Consider the following 17,874-nt stretch of genomic DNA (forward strand, 5'->3'; position numbering starts at 1 on the left):
CACCACTTTTAGGCCCAAAAAAATTGTTAGAGAGTATGTATTTTACAGAAAAACAGCGTGACATATTGTTCTGACTTCATAGACAGTATTTCAGCACTTGTAGGTCTGTTTTTGAAAGTATGCAGAGTATGCAGCTTTTCATCCAAAAGAAATCCACAATCAAGTGTATATGTTTTTCAGAAAAAAGGCAGAAATATTGCACAAACTCCATAGACAGCACTTAAATTAGGGCGCATTTTGGACAAAATCAACAACAGTCAGCTTTTATCCAAAAATCAACATTAGAATGTATTAATTTTACAGCACAAAGCCAGCAAAATATTGTAGTAACTCCATAGACATTAGGTAAACATTTTTATTTGGACACATGTTGAACAGGAAAATCACCAGGCAGGTTTTTGTTTTTTTAAAAGCAACATTACAGTGTATTTTTTCACTTAAAAAAGCCGGCAAAATTTCCTACTAACTCCATGCACAGTATTCAGCCACATTTACTAGGTCATAGTTTCACAGGGAAAGAATCAGGAAATTATATGGTTTCAGAGAGGCAATAGTCACAAATATTTCTGATCGCCAGAGTAGTGGAATAGATCCCAAACTAGGAGACATAGAGCATAGTTTCCCCTACAGAAAACACAATAAATCTTGCAGCTGAAGGCCAACTGCACAAACATGTTGTATGGGCCACTTTGACAGTGCCAATGCATGATCACTGGGATAAGCCAAAAATATTAAGGCACAAGACAGGATTGACAGGTCCCAGCTGCGTAAACAAATTGTGTGTCACCTTTACAGTGCTAGATCACCGGAATATGCCACTAGAGGCAGAATAAAAAGGTAATGGTAACAGGCCAGCAGAGATGATAGTAGCTGGTAATGGTGGCAAGTCACCAGGTGGCAGGAGATGGTTATGATGATAGGCTAATAGAAATGGCAGGAGTTGGTAAAGGTGGCAGACCTGCAGCAGTGGAAGGAGCTGGTAATGGTGGCATGAAATGGCGTGAACACTCACTGGGTATGAACACCTAAAGTGACTTCACACTCTTTTCTGGGATGCCGCAGGAAATCTTGTAGCCAGGGTACCTAACTAGAAACCACTGTACCAACCACCAGGTTTAGAATGTGTGCCTGGCAAAACACATGTGTAAACTTTTTCTGCCAAAGGACAGACAGCAGCTTGGTGTGACTGTCAAATACGACCATGTCTGGCACAAGATAGGGAGGGATCAGCCACCTCTCAACTTGCCCCTGAAGAGCTGAGAGAGTCTGAGGTCCAGTGTGTCCCAAGCATACCAGCTGCAAAACAGAGTGGTAGCAGTTTTACTGTGTTTTGTTGTAAATGTTCTTGGTCACTTGGGGGAACTGGTGGTTCTGAGTGTGACGGATACACAGTTCTGAACCAAGCGAGCTGTCACAAGGACGTGGTGCTACTACTCCCAGCCTCACCCTGCACAGAGATTTCCCAGCTCGCGGGACAACATTCTCAGGCCAGCAGACTGAGAGAGATCAACACTAGGGTTGGTTAACTCTGCAGTTAACCCTTTACACACCAAACCTTAGCTGTCACCATGTGTTTTAACGGAAATGCTGAGAAAATTCAAAAAACTTAAACAAAGCCTATCCTCTAAGACAGGAATATGACAGGTTTCACTATACAGTAGTGTTCTTTATGGAGATGAGGATACTTTTTTTAATTAGTGTGTATTGTACTATTTTGTATTATTGTATTTAGAGCATAGAGATAAGTTTAACAGTTTTTAAGATCGTCCTTTAATAAAAGAAACGGTGCAGGAAAAATATACAGAAAAATATATTAATAAAGCAAGACAGAGATAACAACAGTAAAATAAAAAGGAATAAAAAGAGAATACTCAAGAGTCCTGGAAAGATTCTGACAGAGTCTAGTTCAATGCACAAAAGATGGATCTGAATGGCTTCTCTCCGTGTAAGGCTTGCACAGAGTCCTTCTTCTTGATGTCAAAACCAGAGCCTGCTTAGCTGCCTCTGCAGCATCTTTTTGTCAGTCAGTCCTCTAGGTGGTGTCACGCAGACAGCCCATAAGGCAGGGCTGGTGAGGGGAGGCAGGAGGATTAAGCCTTTACGATGTCCTTCAATGATGCTCCTAAACTGTCAAATTCCATATCTAAGAATATAAATGAATATTCACATACCATACTGTCTGACAACCTATAAATAATGTGTAATTAGCTTTAATTAAACACCAAACTTGTCAGGTGTACCAATCATGGTTTTTGCCAGGAAGGATATTGTGGCTTGTCAGGCCTCTAAACATGCTAACCCATCCATGATTAATATGTGTGGCTTTGTCTTGATGAGACACAGCTATTTGTGCAATCAATTCTGCAATATCAGGCTCCAATTCCGAGGTATGAAATTTAGTTTAAGTTGCAACTCTCAGTTTTATGATTCAGTGGGATACCACACATTCCTCCTCCTTATCCGCCATGCGATCGATAGGGGATTAGCTGAGCTGGCCAAGGCAATTACCATGGTATTAGTGATGTATGACCCCAATCATAAAATAATAATTTAGCTAATCCACACTAGTTCCAAGGAAAGCACTGGATAAACAATCAGGTTTTAGTGCTTCACTAAGGACTATAAAGATCACAGGCCCAGATTACCAAATATCTTGCTGGTAGTTTGAGGATGCCTGGCAAAATTAGGGCAGCTTGAGCTGATTTGAACGAAATTGAAGGCTGCATTTTGTCAAGATAAGAAGACTGAGCTTCATAGTTAATATTGATATGCTCGGACCTCAATATCGTCACACTGAGCAGTTGCCGGATGAGGCCATTGAGTAGAAGGGAGTAGAGATGAGCATGACTGAGCTGTCAAGCTCACCAAGGTGCTGGACACAGCTCCAGCAGTATGCCCCATCCTGCATTCTTCCCAGCTGTCATCAAATATGCCCAGTGCACTGCAACAGAGATGTAATACCGGCTGCCCATGCTTACTGGATCACATTTCTGTGGTCATGTGGACTCTTCCACTCACTGTGTGGTCCAGCGAAAAGGAGACATTACCTTTCACATGCTGGAGGGCAGGGATGGCCCCCTGGGCAAAAAAATGGTGACTGGTCACCTGCCACTGCGGTTTAGCATGGGCCACAAAGTTGCAAAATGGGTCAGACTCAACCAGGGTGTAATGGTAGCAGCTGTAAAGCCAGAAAGTTTGACAAGCTGGCATTGAGATGATAATAGGGTGATTGGGCATTTTTTTCTTCTGTTCCAGCAGCTGGGGAAGAGACCCATGCCTGGTCAAAGATGGTGGGGTTAGGAAACTTACAGTGAGGTTTAAGCCCTTTTGTTTGGCCCTAGTTTGCGTGGTCCAGTGCTGCTCCTCTTAACCACTTTTAGGGGGTGACCTTGCCTTCGTAAGTGAACTAAGAGTAAACAGTTTATTACTTATTCTACCATCACCATTAAGCAATTTGTACATTACAATCATATCCCCTCTTAATCACCTCCTTTACCTGGGTTATCAATTGTATTTTTGTAATCTTTCCTCATTGTTTAGGTCCTCCAACCTAACTCAATCCAAAACGAAAAAAGTTCTATCTTCAGTTTTACTTTAACCACCTCAGGTAGTAAAAAAACGGCCGGCCCGGAGCTCTCTTGATCTGAGCGGGCGTCTTTAGACGTCCGCTCAGACACGCCCCCTCACGACCTAATTATAGTAAAAAATAAAGCCCGTAGTGGTGATTAAATGCCACCAAAATAAAGCTCTATCTGTCCCCAAAAAATTGTATAAAATTAATTTCAGTACAGCGTTGCATGACGGAATAAACGTCAGTCAAAGTATCGCAGCGCTGAATACTGAAAAATGGCCTGGCCAGGAAGGGGGTCTAAACACCTGGTCTTGAAGTGGTTAAGGTTTCATGTTTTTATTACCAAATATCTTTGAGTACTATACCTTTGCAGCATTATTCAAGAAATGCAAGTAAAGACTGCAAGTGCAGTAACCAGTCCCAAGCAACATGAAATCATATTTTACTGTTCAAATCTGACACATTTTTTCGTTACTGAATATTCCTTTTAGTGTTGCTCATAATCATCTGCTTCATTGTAGTGTATCTGAAGTATACCATGTTTTCTTGATATGGCATGGAATGGAATGAGCAGCAAAAATCAAGAATATTATTGTGTGGATTGTGAATGAAGTGAATGACACACTTGGCATTGTGTTTATAGGAATGCAATTAATATTATATTATTCTCATGATGCCAATAAATACAGAAACACTGTTAAAAGCCTTTCACTGCATGTTGGTTCCAACTTAACCCTGTAAAAGTGTTGTCACAGCCTGTGTACACATCTTTAAGGCTAAACTGTAGGCTAAATACACCACTGAATTACAAATATGGGAATTGTATTATCTGCCAAAATACAATACCTGACCAAAACAAAGTCACACACTGTAATATTTAGTTGGACCACTTTTAGCTTTGATTATGGCACGCATTCGACATGGCGATAAGCTTATGCAATGTCACAACATTTATTTACATCTCAAACTGTGTTAATTTTTTACCAAGATCTTGTAGTTATGATGGAAGAGTAGGACCACTGCGTAAAGTCTTCTCTTTCTTCTTTTATACTCCAGTTCCAATATACAGGGACTGCAAGAATCTCAATGGGGTAAATGTCTGGACTCTGTGGTGGCCAATCCTGTGTAAAAATTATGTCTCATGCTCCCCAAACCACTTTTTCACAATTTGAGCCCAATGAATCCTGGCATTGGAATTTTAATCTTATTTTGGTGTTGTTGCCACTATAAAGTCAAGAGTGAGCAGGAAGCATGCAGGAGGCCTGACAGACAGAAAAAAATCAGTCGTAACTGAAATAGCATTATACTTAATTTTTTTCTGAAGTGTGCTGAGGTTAACTTAGAATGACCACATTACATGCAATTCAATTTTGGAACAGTGTGTTGCTGCTTTTTCTGTGACTCACTTCTTTTTTTTGGATTATAATGTATCCTTGCCCAGTCAAGGATAGCAGGTTAATAGAACTAGTTATTCATATTTCTTAACTATGGAAATTTGTGGCAAACAATGATAATATAAACACTGATAAGTAAAACACATAATGTTAGCTGTTAAAAAAACATTTTAAGCCCTTTTAAAGAGGACCTTCTACATGATGTCTCTGTGTGATGGTATTTATCTTGGTTAGAGAGCAAACTTTGGTTCGTGATGTCAGAGCGGCCTCCCTGATGATGCAATCCGATGACTGGTGAAGGAATAATCAAGATGCAGGGGGAGAAGTTTAGAAAGCATAGAACTATAAAATGTAATGAAGCAGAGGAAGTGAGATCCTTACACTGTAGATCCTCAGGTACAGCTTTCTCTCCAGCAAGGAGAACAGTGAACAGTACAGTAGTGACATCACCAAATCTCATTCCAAATCTTTTGAGTCTAGCAGTCAGTGACACCAGTGCCTTATATCATCTCGCACTGCAAATATACAGATAGGAGGCTATAGGCACAGAATGTGCTCTGCTATTTTTCAGGGGAAATTTAAGGCAAAAGGTATGCTTTTTTTAGGCTAGTGATTAAGCACAATTAATGCAGATCTCTGGCCACAAGTAGCAAGATAAAGATGAATAGTCTATTAAAATAAAAAATAAAAACATTTATTGCTGCAATAGTCACCTTAAATTCAGAGTTCTCAACTGCACTACTTTTTTTCTGCTACTGGATGCCCTCAATCTGATGGCCACCATTATTAAACTCACTACCTCTAAACAAAGGTCATCCTCAACCCACCTCAAACTTTGACTAGACAGTGAAATTAAGCAGCAAATTGATAAACTAATCTCACATTCTGCTCTCTATTTCTCTCAACATTTTTCGTTTCAGCACATGAACTGATTAGGTCCTTGCACTGCTTCTTCTTTTTATACTCCAGTTCTAATATACAGGGGTACTAGCTCAAATTCAGGTACGTACATAGCTTGTATGTGTAGCACCCTACTGGACAGATTGCTATTAAATTTAGTAATAATCAGATTGTATGTGGTCTAATGTTGATTTGTAGATTTGTAGTCTGAGTTCATTTGGTTTCCCCTAATTAATCTGTCACTGTTTGCATCTGTCTGCTGATAGGTGTACTGCAGGGTGTACCATGGTCACAGAGCAGAGCAACCATTGATAGATTGCTATGAGTGGATATCCCTCTAGACGATGGCCAGTGGTGCATGCTGGGAGAGGATATAAATACTTGGGGTAGACCATGTGAGCTCTTTCTTCCTCCCCCGGGCCCAGCCTGTGGGAAGGCTGCCATGGATTGTCTGAGATGGCTAGGCCTGGAGCCTAAAAACAGCAGGTCCAGTGGTTATTACTGAAGACAAGGACTAGTAACTTCTACCTCAAGTAGTGCTGTACCAGATGTTCTACCTGCTGTGCATGAAGACAGTAACCACACTCTGCAGTGCAATGGAGTCTACATCTGCCTGGATAATCCTAACCCTCCACCTCTCTCCCTGAAGTTCTGCAATAAAAGTTTCAAGCATCATATCTACAGTCTGGACATCACTTCAATCGATTACTCAAGAGGGCGGTAAGTGCTGATGGCAAAAACGAGTAATATTATCCCTAGACAAGAAGAATTTAGAGTTGCCGTAACCCATAGAAAGCGACCCTAGTACTCAAGGTGTGCTGTGGATCCCTTATAGAGGTTTCTTACAGAGGAAATACAGGAAGACCCGTATTAGTGTTACGGGTATATACAGTATACTGTATATATATATAGATATATATATATATATATCTATATATATATAAGCACCACTTTGCGCAGAAAATTGTTGCAATTACAAATGTTTAGGCATTCTCATGTTTATTTCTTTTTTTTATATTGGTATGACACAAAAAAAGTGGAGAAAAAAAGCCAAATCTGACACATTCCATGCAAAAATCCAAAAATGGACTAGACAAAATTATTGGCACCCTCAATTAATATTTGGTAGCACAGCCCTTGGAAAAAATAACTGAAATCAATTGCTTCCTGTAATCATCAATACGTTTCTTACGCCTCTCTACAGGAATTTTGGACCACTCTTCTTTCCAACTGCTCCAGGTCTCTCAGATTGGAAGGGTTTCTTTTCCCAACTGCTGTTTTGAAATCTCTCCACAGTTGCTCTATGGGATTTAGATCTAGACTCATTGCTGGTCAGTCCAGTACTCTCCAGCGCGTTGCCTGAAACCATTTCTGGGTGCTTTTTGACGTGTGCTTTGGGTAATTGTCCTGCTGTCCTACCACCCCTGACGAAGAACCAACTTTCTGACACTGGGCCCTACATTTCACCCCAGAATTCTTTGGTAGTCAAAGAATTGGCAAAACAACCCCAAAACATCGATTAACTTTCACCATGTTTGACTGTAGGGACTGTATTTTTTTCTTTAAAAAAAAGGATTTTGGCTTCCTCAGGTAAGTTTTAGCAGACTCCAATCTGGCTTTTTTATGTTTCTGTGTCAGCAGAGGGGTCCTCCTGGGTATCCTACCATAGCGTCCCTTTTCATTCAGATGGCGACGTATAGTGCGAGCTGACACAGTTATACCCTGTGCCTGAAGGTCGGCATGAATTTGTCTGGAAGTTGATCGAGGGTCTTTATCCACCATTCGAACAATCCTTCAATCAATTGTTCTCTTTTGTCCACGCCCAGGGAGATTAGCTACAGTGCCATGGGCTGTAAACTTCTTGACAATGTTGCGCACAGTGGACACAGGAACATTAAGATCTATGGATACGGACTTGTAAACCTCGCTTTTCCACAATTTTTGTTCTCAAAGCCTCAGACAATTCTTTGTGTGCCACACTGAGCATGGAGAACAGAAAGAGCAGCAGAGACACACAACAGAAAGGTTGAGTCAATTTTTCACCATTTTAACTAGTTGCCGGTGTGATTTATATATTATCAGCACCTGTTAATTGATACAGGTGAGTTTAATTACAAATATCAGGAGCATCACAAACTTGGAATGCAATTATTTCTTGCACTTTGGAGAAGGTGCCAATCATTTTGTCCAGTCCATTTTTGGAATTTTGCGTGGAATGTGTCAGGTTTGTTTTTTTCTTCTCAACTTTTTGTGTCATGCCAATACAAACAAAATAAATAAACATGAGAATGCTTAAACATTTGTAATTGCAACAATTTTCTGTGCAATTGCTGTGCCTGTGGTCTACTAGGACTTTCAAATATTTTTCCATCTCTGATTTCCCCAGAGGAGCTCCCCCTAATGAGTAGCTTGCATGCATATTTTTAGCACCCAAACAAAGCGGTGCAATGTTAAGTGAAACATAGTCTAATAGATTCTGAGAAATATGGATCCCTAGATATTTAAAAACACTAACCAGTTTAATTTGGGAGGCACATGGGGGAAGAGGACCAGGTAAGGGATCTAACAGAAGAACTTGTCCAACTTTACATTTTTCAATATTTTGGTATAGTCAGAAAACACTAAAACAGGGGTATTAATACCAACCTCAATATCATTAATCAACAAGCTAAACAGTGATGGCCTTAAGACAGATCCCTGGGGCATGCCACTCACAACCCTAGATCAGGCAGAAAATGAGCCATTTATCAATACTCTGTACCAGTTCCTGTAACCAATTTTCTATCCATGTCCACACCATTTCCTCAATGCTCATAAATCATAGTTTGTAAACTAAGTGTTTATGGGGTATTGTATTGAATGCTTTAGTGAAATCAAGATGGACTACGTCCACTAGCCTTTTTCCATCCCTGATTGCTACTCACTTCCTCATAGAACGTTAATAGATTGGTCTGACAAGAACGGTCTTTCATAAATCCATGCTGGTTGTTGCTTATGCTACCATTTCCTCCAACAAATTCCTGAATACAGTCCCTAATTCCTGAATATAGTATTTATATTTGTATGTAGACTTGATCCACTTTGCATATACCGAGCACTATCATGTATTAGTGTTGTTGTATGTCTGCCTACTGCCTAAGTAGCTGTAAGTAACATCTGTTTTTCGTTGAACTCTAGCAACTGAAACAGTAATGAAAGTATCAATATCTGTATATTAAGCTCATGCACAGCCGAGCACTTAAACTGGCCTATTTTTATGTGAAATGTGTCCCACTCTGATGAAAAGATTGTTGCTTAGGCCATCCATCTCTCTTTCAGCTGGAAGATGGTGTGAGTACTCAGTGTGAAATGTATAATCAGACCATGGGGTAGAGCAGATATTTTAGGGAATACTATTTACAGTAGCTACAGCTTATTTACGGTCTCTATTCTTCGACTCATCTTTCAAACGTTCTCTGCAATACAACAGGATGTTGTCTTTGACCCATGTCCGGATATCACAGTTTAGTATATTTTTTTAATTCCTAAGAAAGCATCAATAAATCATAACATCTCTGGGTTTTGTTCAGATGACAGTGATGAAAGCTATAAAAAATACAAGAGAAGCAGAATGTATATTTCATGGGTTATACTGAATTTTAAACATCTGCAAGTTTAATTGTTTAGGCTGGTCCTAGTTCAAATTCCCTTGTTGTTGCTTCTAAAATGTGTAAACCATCATAGAATGTTCATTTTTGTGCCTACTGTAGTTCCTCTATCAGCACAAGAACAGTATACATACCTTTGTTCTGTACGTTGTTTGTTTGTGTTTTACAAGCTCCATTAGTTCATTTTTCTTTAAAAAAAATGTTAAGATACTTCCCAAAAATTCTAAATTGCTGGGTCCATATCACTTTTTCCTTAGGACTGGAACTTGAAAACGTGGTGTAAGCCTTTCTTTGAGTGCATATATAAACAATCCTTACCACTAGTATATCTTTTAGTCTGTATGTCCTGCAGAACACTTATTTACTACCGTTCTGCTCTGCTTGTGTTGAGGCTTTTTTAGATTATTTCGTTTAGATGTAAAGGGTGATATCTGCAGACCATTCTTTCTTACTGAACAATACATTTGTGGAGCTGAAGTATTGTAAAAGTTGTTGCTTTTATTCTTAAAACACTGGGAAAGCTTGTGGCTTTTTTGAATTTCCAACCGAAACTATGAAAAAGTATAACCCAGTAGGTTTTACTGAGAAGTAGGGATGCACCGATACCATTTTTAGAAGACCGAGTACGAGTACTGATACTTTTCCTCAAGTACTCGCTGATACCAATTACCGATACCTTTTTATTAGTGTCATATAACAGTTTTTCTAAAACACTACAGACTAATTGTTTTAAATTTTAGGACAGTGTTGGAGCGCCAGGTCCGGTCACAGCTGCAACCGCTCGCAACCGCTGCGACCGTAGTTCTGCCACTGATTTCAAGCTGCAGAATAAAATAAAACTACATACTCTGTGTTGCTTCACCAGGGCTGCGTGCGGGTCTCACCATGGCTGTGCAGTCTCCCCAGGGCTGTGTGCGGGTCTCACCATGTCTGTTTAGTCTCACCAGGGCTGTGTGCATTGTCTCACCGGGGCTGTGTGCGGGTCTCATCATGGATGTGTGGCCTCACCATGGCTGTGCGGGCTCACTAGGGCTGTGCAGTCTCACCATGGCTGCATGGCCTTACCAGGGCTGTGCAGTCTCACCAGGGTTGCATGTGTGTCTCACCATGGCTGCGCAGACTCACCAGGGCTGCATGCAGGTCTCACCATGGCTTTGCAGTCTCACCATGGCTGCGCGGTCTCACCATGGCTCTGTGGTCTCACCAGGGCTGTGCGGTCCCACCATGGCTGTGCAGTCTCACCAGGGCTGTGTGTAGGTCTCACCGGGGCTCTGTGGGCGGCGGGGTCTCATGTGCGGGTGGCGGGATGAGTATACAAAAGTAAAAAGAGCCACACTCTGAACCTTTAGTCATTGTATACTTAATTGCTGCTTCTAGTGTGAGAAAGACCTCCTGAACATCTTCCCTGACACGTTTCACTCAATAAAAGCTTATTTCCCTTAACATAATATGAATATTCCTTATTTCAGGATAGTGGGTAGAACCATGCAAATCATTTCTTTTCGTTCCAATAACCAAATGTACATCCAGAACTGCTGGGGTATAGTACAGATACAGCCTTACAATATAGAACAATTTATTTCAAACTGCATATAGCTGTTTAAGTTTTTTTGGCAATAATCTTTGCAGTGTATAGAAACCATGACTTCTATGAAGTAGGGCTTGGGACTCAACAAGAAGTATAACACAGAGGGTTATATTATGAAATAAATGGGAACAAAAAAAAAGGAATTATCTTATTTTCTAAAAATGTTATGATATGAGACCTGTGAATACATTCTGTAATAAGAAGGCTCTAATGTGCTACACACTGCTACAGTGGAGGGCTCTTTGGTTCCTTTTATCTCTTCTTACCATAGTTTTCAAGGTTACACTTTTTGTTGGTCCCAAGCCATACTCCATAAAAGCCATGTTTTTTTTTTATACTAATGATGGCCAAAAAGACTGAAACAGCTGGCTCTATAATACCTTAAAGTGACACTAAACTCAGGAATGAAATCTTAAAAATGCATTCAAGTATCTTAAAAATGCAATCAAGTATCCTAACTATTAACATAAATGTAGCTGAAATGTTGTGTATCACTGAGCTGTCGATCCTCACACCATCTCTGAATTTGTGCTGACACTCTCCATCCTTCTGGAGGGTGGCTACTTTTGTTCCCCATGGTCTCTGTGTGTATTGTAAAGTAGCCACCACTCCAAGCTCACTCGCTTGATGGACTACAATCTCATTTTTAGCTTACTTATTTGTATTGAGTTTGTAATCCCTCTCCCCTCCCTCTCACAATCTGAGTAGCACTCAGATTGGGAGAGGGAGAAGCATCACTGCCAGCCAATAGGCATCACTGACATGCAAAGTGGCTTACAAGGAACATGGTGATAGAAAGAGTGAGCAAATAGATGACCTCAGCAGTCAGCTGCTGCTCTTTCACTGTGCAGAATAGAAAGGTTTGTGGTCCACCTGGCTGTGCTGTCTTTCAGGTGTAACTCTCAAGACTGGATGGATAGAAACACAAATCCTTTTGCAGATGGGACAGCTCTCATATATGGATTTAATCTGTGTATATACAGTAGGTATTTGCCTAGAGTTCAGCTTTAGTATTTAACTTCACTTAACACCATAGCCCCATACTAACTCTGCCCTGTCCTTAGAGCTACCACCCCCAAGACCATTAAGGTCCCCTGCTGATTCCATGCAGCATACCTTTAAAGTGAATGCCCAACCAAATTCTTTTCCTACTTTTGGATAGAGTGTGTTTTTCTTACTGTTAAGTTCCTTGTTTACACCACCCAATTGTGTTTGAGTGCGGTGCATAAAAATGTAGCATGTCTGCATTTATATGTAAGACAATGCCCAAAAATGCACTGTTGTGCATAGAGTTAAATAAAGTGTAAACACTACCATACGTTGTAGCAGCATGTGCCTGCTGGTGTGAATGGGCCCAAACAGATAGGATTTCTAATCCTTCCACACTCTGTCCAAAACCAGATGGTGAAAGTACAGATATTGTGTCAAATGTTACTTGTCTTGGCAATTCCCAAACCTTGCTAGTGAAGCTGCCTGTCACAGTTCACTGTCAATATCAAAGGCCTCAACGAGAAATAGTTAAAAATCATAACAGACAGCAGCCAGTAGAGTCAGGGTAAGACATGACAGGAGAAAATTCAAAGGGCTTGAGTCTCTGATGGGACTTCTTGTACATTGGCTGCCCCTACTGCCGTTCAATAAAAGACAAATTAATAATTTAGGACTGCTGTCTTTTTTAACTGGAGCTGAACTCCAAGCAAAAAACAGCACAGAATAAATGCATGTACAAGAACTATTTTACCTACCAGACAATTTGTAATTGTATTCAGCCAATGTCAGCCTCACTTTTCTTTACTACAGTTAAGAAATATATCTTGGTCTCTGACCTGCCCCTAGCCCATAAATAGACAAAGAAGGAAAAGCATATTCCAACTGCCTCAGAACCATGATTTGTTTAGAGTGCTGACCCTCCCTCTACCAGCGTAAATGCTACTGTGCAAAGGATTACATACAGCTGATGTCAGGGTAGATTCAAGTATTCAGTTGGTTCTATGTAAAACTACATTTAAACCTTTCGTTAATAAATATTAAACTTGAAAAAGTGGTGTTACAATGTTGAATAAACCTCTGTGAGTCCTTTGGTGTGCAAGGACAACGCTCAGTCAGTGTGAACGTTGCCTGTAAATTGTGCCTGGTTTTCTTCCAGTTTGTTACTATGTCAAAGTGAAGTTTAAGAAAAAGAAATTGGCAGGTTGACTAGAAAAAAGGTAAAAGAAATTGGCAAAACATTACAAATTCAGAGAAACAAATTATGGCACTTTGAGGAAAGTTCCATTCTCGTTCTTCCCTCAATAAAAATATGTGATCATGCCAGGATTGGGTAGCAGAGATTCTTGGTAATTTTTCTGAACAACAAACAGAGCTAAAAATGTTATTACTTTTCAAACTGTTTCTACAAAAATAGATTTTTCTGGATTATTTTCACCAGTGTTGAAATATGGTGAAAACAGGTTTGTCAGCTATCCAGCAAATTGACAGTCTGCAAAAATTGCATATAAATTAAGACAGTCCATAAAGTCTTTAAAAAATAAATACCCCAAACAAAGTTATTGTTTCCCTGCATTTGAGCATCAGATGATCACAACTGCAAATGTATTTGGTTCTAGCATCCCGTTTAGTGTATATGACACAGCTCTGTGCAAAACCAACCTAGTGAGGCATTGTACCTATCACATATAGCAGTTATATGTTAAAACAGATCTAGATGGACCTGTGTTTTTATTCAACCTTAACAACTATGTAACTTCAGTGAAAATTTTGGTGAGAGTGGAAGGGGTTAGAACCTCTGTCACATTTTTATGGCTGCTTTGGGAAATTGCTCACTATTGCTGTAATAAAGGCATCCATTTGTGACTTTGAAACATCTCTTTGTCATTCATGAAGAAATAAAAGCTTTTTTGTGAGCCATCATGAAGTGCTGGTGATATTCGTAATATTCCCAATGGGTATATTTCCCTCACATCAAATGTCTCTGGGATGGGAAGTGAAGCACAGACAACAATAGTTATTAAATTGGGAATACTTAAAATTTCTATCGGGTTTTGTATATATGTCTGGAAAGACTTTTCCCTGACAGCTCCATGGCAGCACACAAATGGGATGGCCCCGCCTCCCTACCAATCTGATAGGACGTTTAACTCATAAATCTTAGCACCCCCCAGTCCTCAGCGTTCCTCTTTTTTCCTCCTCCTACTACTGATGGAGGTGGGGAGTTGCCTACCTGGCGGAGGTAAAGCCTCTGACCGTCCACCCTGGGCCGCACGGTCGGGTGTAGTCCCCCAGGTTCGCCTAAAGGGCCATGATGGGGGAGCCTCGCTGCTGGTCCCCGAGGCGGCAGGAGTTGCCCAGATGAACAGGGTTGGGGAGCAGTATGCCTGAATCAGACGGCACATGGGAGGTGGGCATTCCACGCCAAAGGAATGGTGTCCAACATTCTGGAGCTCAGGGCGGCCTTCCAGGCTCTCCTAGCATTCAAAACCTTACTCAAGGGCTGCGCTGTCAGGCTCAGGATGGACAATACCACTGCAGTGGCGTATGTCAGGAGACAGGGCGGAACCCGCAGCTTCACGCTCCTGCAGGAAGTTTCGCCGATCATGCTCTGGGCACAGGAGAATCTGACCCTGTTGTCCGCCGTATATTTGCCAGGTCATGCCAATCAAAATTGTATTTCATACTTACCGCAATTTTCCTTTCCTGACTAGCTCCATGGCAGCACAAATGTGCCCGCCCGGTCGGAGGTGCTAGTAATGTAACGCTGAGGACTGGGGGGTGCTAAGATTTATGAGTTAAACGTCCTATCAGATTGGTAGGGAGGCGGGGCCATCCCATTTGTGTGCTGCCATGGAGTTAGTCAGGAAAGGAAAATTGCGGTAAGTATGAAATACAATTTTCCTGGTTCCCTTACTTCCTGTCCCAGTAATGGAGGTCATCAGGACAGTAACTAAGGAGAACTTTCCCCAGTGGGATTATAAGCACAAATGAAAACATTTTAGATAACATATATAGGAAGTGCTAGATCTCTTGTTGCTATTATCCAGAATTGCAAGTGACTTGTTTGATCAAATAAGCTTAAGTGAGGCTGCTCACAAGTGGCGCAGTGTCCCAATTGGAGGTCCTGAATGAAGTCAAAAAATGTGAAAGAAGCAATGCGTAACTTTAAAATAATCCACATTAGAGTGAAACAAGAGAACCAACATGTTTTAGACACTTCCCCTTCATCAGGGCTGAGGATCCTAAACCACCTGTGCTGCCTCTGATGTTTATGGTTCCAGCTGACAATGCAGATTCCATGAGCTTCATTAAAAACCACCTCCTCCTCTTTATAGCTGCTGCTCTAGTTTTCTCCCCATGCCATAACCATGATGGGCCTTTTACGGTAGGTCAGTGTATTGGAAGGATGCTGTCACCTAGAACCATAAACATCAGAGGTCACATGAGTCAGTCAATATCCTCAGACCTTTTTGGAAAAACGAAAACCTGGCAGCACTAATAATCCTTTCTCAGTCTATCGAAAACAATTTGGCTTGAAGTACAACTTCTCTGTCTGCCATTGCTGACCTTAATCTGAAAATGCTTGTTAACTGGTAAACATGCTAGTTCAATACTTTAAATCGCTGACTTAGAACAAACATGCAGCAACTGACTGAAGTCACTGCATGCTTGTTCCAGGTCAGTGACTCAGTGAAAGTACTGTAACCATTTGATCATTTAGATTGCCAGGCAACTAGTATTTTCAAAAGGTTGGTACTGACAACCTCCATATATTTCTCATAACAGGCTTCCTTTAACATACAGAAGTCTATTTTTTATGCATTTTCTGGGGAAATGTGCCCAGCAAACCTTTTCGTGACTTTGACGGCTTTAAGTAGTAATCCAAAGTTAACGGAAATTCAAATTAAATAATCCAAAATGGCAAAGTTAAGAATAGGGTGATCAGGGCAATCAGGGCCTTTCCAAGAGCAATTTGGCAACCCATCGCTGGCCAGAATGAGCGAAGCGTACTTTCACTATCGATTCCTCACAGGCAGAGTGCATTTGGTGTCACTCCGCCTGTGACAGGAGGCGGCGCTATAGAGGAAGCATCGGCTTGTGCAGCTCTGCTCCCTCCGCTGCCGCCTCCATTCCTCTTACGCTGGCTTCATTGTCACCGCTGATTCTCTCCCGCGGCTCTTCAAGTTCCCCCTTATGCCACCACCGGCCCTGGGAATGGTCACAACTAGGTCTTATTTTCGGGGTAGGTCTTATATTTTAGCAATTCCCAAAAATAGTACTAGGTCTTATTTTCGGGGTAGGTCTTATTTTCGGGGAAACAGAGTAGTCATTAAATGTCACTTGTACAGTAGATATAAACAAATGGTTTTAGGCTGCATGTGAATTTGCCAACAGAAGTTCTTTATGATATGGAGCTGAAACTATGTTTATACACATTTTTCATACTAGGAGGGATATTTTTATTTGAAATATGTAAATACGGATCACTTTCATGGGCTCTGCTCAATTTAGGAACCTTCTAATATAGCATTGACTAATGGCCAGTGGTCACCTTTCATCCCACCAACTCCCCTGCTCTCTTCCTGCCTTCCCTCTTCATACTCTACCTTCCTACTTTTTTATATACTTTGCTACACCTCTTTTTCCGGTACAACAAATGTATCCACCCTACAATACTTTTTCACCTCACCAAGGCTGACCCAGTGGTTACTTCCTTTTACCCCATGCTCATTCAGGGTACAGCACTGAATTGGGTAGAGTGGTTTAGATATATTTTATGGACTGTACTTGTGCCCACTGTTGTGCCCATTGTACTTTCTTTGTCTTTGTACTTTGATCCTTCTTTTGAAATGTTAAAAAAACATTTAGACACAAAACAAAGTGTGCCCCGTCCCAGAACTAGCCAAGCCCAACCTCAGACATACCAGTTGGTATTACTATAGCAAGGGAGTGGTGAGCATGCCGGCCTCTTGCTATGCAGATACCAAGTTGCATGTCCTTCAGCACTAAGGGGGTGCTTTGAGAGAGGCTGTACCCCAAAAATGGGGGTCCCCTTTCCAAAGCACCACCAGCCTGCCCACAATGTTTGAAATTTGGATGAATTTCTGCTAATTTGGCTTAATACATAGGGTTAATGTTCACTAAAGAATGTTGGGTAAATGCCGGGCGAATTGCCCTTAGGATCTTTAATAACTAGATACCGTAATCTCACTACTAAACTGTTACTTATATAGGGCTTCTACCAAAAATAAAACCATACTATTTAGAATTATGGGTATTTTAGTACTGTTATGTATCTCTAATGATTTTAACTGAATTTGGGGTAGCTGTCCGCTAAAAAATACATTTTGGGTTGTCAAACCTAGGTAAAAATGGCCCAGTTCAAGATTATAAATATTTGTAATTTCTACCTAATTTTGGGAACATAAAATATAACGTAAGGAAGGACTCTGATAGTATGAAAAATCAAAGGCAACAGAAGATGGAGACAACAGAAGTTAAGGTATATACTGTAGGTAGTTGATGTGTTCACAGTGCTGGACTGAACGAAACAACAAAAGCTTTTGATTGATTGTACATGTCAAGTGTTACACACAATCAGGTTGTTGATGGCACAAATAAATATATTTATTTATTAATATTTATTCATTCTTAGAGCACACGTGTGTTAAATACACAATTACTGTATTTTGCCATTTTTGTGGGCTCCAAGGTCCATTATAGAATAACCAATCTTGTGTACAGGCAAGAGCCCACATTCTTGTATTTTTATAACAGTGAGTA

This window comes from Nanorana parkeri, unplaced genomic scaffold, assembly GCF_000935625.1.
Source record: "Nanorana parkeri isolate BGI_ZX_2015 unplaced genomic scaffold, ASM93562v1 scaffold341, whole genome shotgun sequence".
Taxonomy (NCBI): domain Eukaryota; kingdom Metazoa; phylum Chordata; class Amphibia; order Anura; family Dicroglossidae; genus Nanorana; species Nanorana parkeri.